At 41.7% G+C, this 3677-nt stretch overlaps 1 non-coding gene across 1 annotated transcript; it reads right to left on the bottom strand.

Annotated features, from left to right (window-relative positions):
• Positions 1 to 1225: 1225 nt before the first annotated feature.
• Positions 1226 to 1332, bottom strand: LOC141722450 (small nucleolar RNA R71). The gene has a single exon (XR_012575468.1). It is a non-coding gene; the product is annotated as a small nucleolar RNA R71 (small nucleolar RNA).
• Positions 1333 to 3677: the final 2345 nt, after the last annotated feature.

Genomic DNA, 3677 nt, shown 5'->3' with positions numbered 1-3677 from the left:
GCTAGCATAGGTTCATGTATGGTGTGCATGATTAGTGGGTAACTCTAACAGTTTTATTCGCCCTGTGTAATAAAAAGGAATAACTTATGCTTAAATCGTTGTGTTGTCAATTTCTGTAGACATATAGGAACTCAACATAATTGATGCCTATTCAACTTCTATCTTAATTGTGGATGCTTGGTAGAATGGTATTAGTACAATGAAAGTTGGCTTTTATCAGTTTCGTGTTATTCGATTAATATCATCACTGTCACATGCTAAAGGTAATAACAATAACTATTGGAGGAAGTAGTAATGAAGTTGTGATCTCATGAGTGTTTTAATATTGATAATTGAATTGTTAATTAAGTGATTTATTAAGTAATTAATTGTAGTTAATATTTAGTCAACAATTCTAAGTGTTAGTGTCTTAACATTGAGAAGTAATCATACATTGGTGCGTGAGTTTAATTAGACAATAATTAGTCTGAGTCTCTGTGGGAACGAACTAGAAAGTATTCTATATTACTTGCGAACGCGTATACTTGCGTGAATATTAGCGCGTATTTTCGCCCTAACAAGTTTTTGGCGCCGCTGCCGGGGACTCGGTATATTTGTTTAGTTTATGTACTTACCATCATTGGTCATTAGGACTCAGTGATTAGGACGTAGTTGTTACTTATCGTTTCAGGTTGTGTTTCAGGTACTTTAGCGAGCGTTTATGCAAACTCGTTCTCGTACTCGCAAGAGGACTTTAGATACAGCTGAGGAGACAGACGAAGTTCTTGATATTCCGGAGAAGTTAGATTTTGAAGATTCGGATTCAGGGACTGAGCAGAAAGAACCAGTAATCATGGGTGATCGTATTGTTCAGGCTGATCCAGCTCTTATGGACTTTTCTCGGCCAAAAATTGATGACATTCAGTCAAGCATTCTTCATCCGGCTATTCAAGCTAACACCTTTGAAATCAAGCTGGGCACTATTCAGATGGTGCAGAATTCTGTTTCTTTTGGAGGAGCTGCGACTGAAGACCCCAACATGCACATAAGGAATTTTGTCGAGATCTGCAGCACTTTCAAGTATAATGGCGTGACTGATGAGGCTATCAAGCTGAGGCTTTTCCCATTCTCACTGAGGGAAAAAGCTAAGGACTGGTTACATTCTGAGCCAGTTGGGTCCATCACTACTTGGCAAGATCTTGCGCAAAAGTTTCTGGTAAAGTTTTATCCGATGGCAAAGACTGTTGCTATGAGGAGTGCTTTTACTCAGTTTGTGCAGCAACCTACAGAATCTATGTGCGAAGCTTGGGAGCACTACAAGGAAATGTTGAGGAAGTGTCCACATCATGGAATGCCCGATTGGATGGTGATCACTGGTTTCTATAATGGTTTGGGGGCCCAATCTCGGCCCATGCTCGATGCAGCAGCTGGAGGCGCCTTATGGGCTAAAAGCTATACTGAGGCTTATAATCTTATCGAGACTATGGCTGCAAATGAGCATCAAAACCCAACTCAGAGGATGATGCTTGGCAAGGTAGCAGGTATTCTGGAAGTCGATGCAGCCACCGCTATTGCGCGCAGCTTCAAGCGTTGTCAATGAAGGTTGATTCTCTGACTACATATGGAGTTAATCAAATAGCTATGGTTTGTGAGCTTTGTGCAAGTTCTCATGCTACGGATCAGTGTTCTCTTGTCAACGAATCTGTTCAGTATGTGAATAATTATCAGCGACAACAGCAGCCTGTGCCAGCTACTTATCATCCTAATAATAGAAATCATCCAAATTTCAGCTGGGGTAATAATCAGAATGCTATTCATCCACCATATCAGCAAGGTGTGAGTAAACAGTTTAATCCACCTGGATTCCAGCAAACACAACAGTATGCTCAAAGGCAATCATATCCTCAACAGGGAAGTACAACTGCACCTACTAGTGCTGATTTTGAGGAACTTAAGCTATTATGCAAGAGTCAGGCGGTTTCTATCAAGACCTTGGAAAATCAAATCGGTCAAATAGCCAATGCAGTGGTCAATCGTCAACCTGGCACTCTTCCCAGTGACACGGAAGTACCAGGCAGGAAGGAAGCTAAAGAGCAAGTCAAGGCTATTACCTTAAGGTCTGGAAAAGTTGCTGATGCTGAAAAGGCAAAAGAAGGAGAAGCTGAAATTAGAGATGAAGAAGCTAAGCAAAAGGAGAAAGCGGCGGAACCAAGGAAGACTATTATTGAACACACTCTGCCTGAGGGTAATACAGGGGAGAAACAACTCTATCCTCCACCACCTTTTCCTAAGAGATTGTAGCAACAAAAGCTGGATAGACAGTTCGGTAAGTTTCTGGAGGTGTTCAAGAAACTTCACATCAATATACCTTTCGCTGAGGCTCTGGAGCAAATGCCTAGTTATGCGAAGTTTATGAAGAATATTCTTTCAAGGAAGGTGAAACTGGATGACCTTGAGACCGTTGCTCTCACGAAAGAATGCAGCGCTGTTCTGCAGCAAAAGTTACCTCCAAAGCTGAAAGATCCAGGTAGCTTCACCATTCCTTACACCATTGGCAAGTTGACTTTTGACAAGTGCCTTTGTGATTTGGGAGTAAGCATAAATCTGATGCCGTTGTCGATCTTTAAAAAGTTGGATTTGCCTGATCCAAAACCCATATACATGTCTCTACAATTGGCTGATCGTTCTATTACTTACCCAAGGGGCATAGTGGAGGATGTGCTAGTCAAGGTGGATAAGCTCTTCTTTCCTGCAGATTTTGTTATTCTGGATTTTGAGGAAGATAAGAAGATTCCCATAATCTTGGGAAGACCTTTCTTGGCTACTGGCCGTATCTTGATAGATGTGCAGAAAGGTGAACTTACTATGCGGGTACAAGATCATGATGTGACCTTCAACGTATTCAAGGCAATGAAATTCCCTACAGAAGATGAGGAGTTCTTAAAAGTGGATGTGATTGATTCTGCGGTTACTTCGGAACTCGATCGCATGCTAATGTCTGATGCATTGGAAAAGGCCTTAGTGGGGGATTTTGACAGTGATGGTGAAGATGGCAATGAGCAATTACAATATCTGAATGCTTCTCCCTGGAAGCGAAAACTGGACTTGCCGTTTGAATCTCTTGGTACTTCCGACCTCAAGAATGCTGAAGGAAAGCTCAAACCATCAATAGAGGAAGCACCTACCTTGGAGCTCAAGCCATTACCTGAACACTTGAGGTATGCTTTTTTAGGAGATGCATCTACTTTACCTGTTATTATTGCATCTGACCTTTCAGGTAGTGAGGAAGACAAGCTCTTAAGGATTTTGAGAGAATTCAAATCGGCTATTGGATGGACCATAGCAGATATCAAGGGGATCAGCCCTTCATATTGTATGCATAAAATTCTGCTAGAGGAGGGTAGTAAGCCGACTGTTGAACAGCAGCGCAGACTTAATCCTATCATGAAGGAGGTGGTGAAGAAAGAAATTCTGAAATGGCTAGATGCAGACATCATTTATCCTATTTCTGACAGTTCTTGGGTGAGCCCCGTACAATGTGTACCTAAGAAAGGAGGTATCACTGTGGTGGCAAATGAGAAGAATGAGCTCATTCCCACTCGAACAGTTACAGGATGGAGAGTATGCATGGATTATCGAAAGTTGAACAAAGCCACGAGGAAGGATCACTTCCCTCTTCCATTCATTGATTAGATGCT

Source organism: Apium graveolens, chromosome 4, assembly GCF_009905375.1.
Source record: "Apium graveolens cultivar Ventura chromosome 4, ASM990537v1, whole genome shotgun sequence".
NCBI classification, from domain to species: Eukaryota; Viridiplantae; Streptophyta; class Magnoliopsida; order Apiales; family Apiaceae; genus Apium; species Apium graveolens.
The sequence above is the reverse complement of the archived record's forward strand: the minus strand, read 5'-3'. Positions and strand labels throughout refer to the sequence as shown.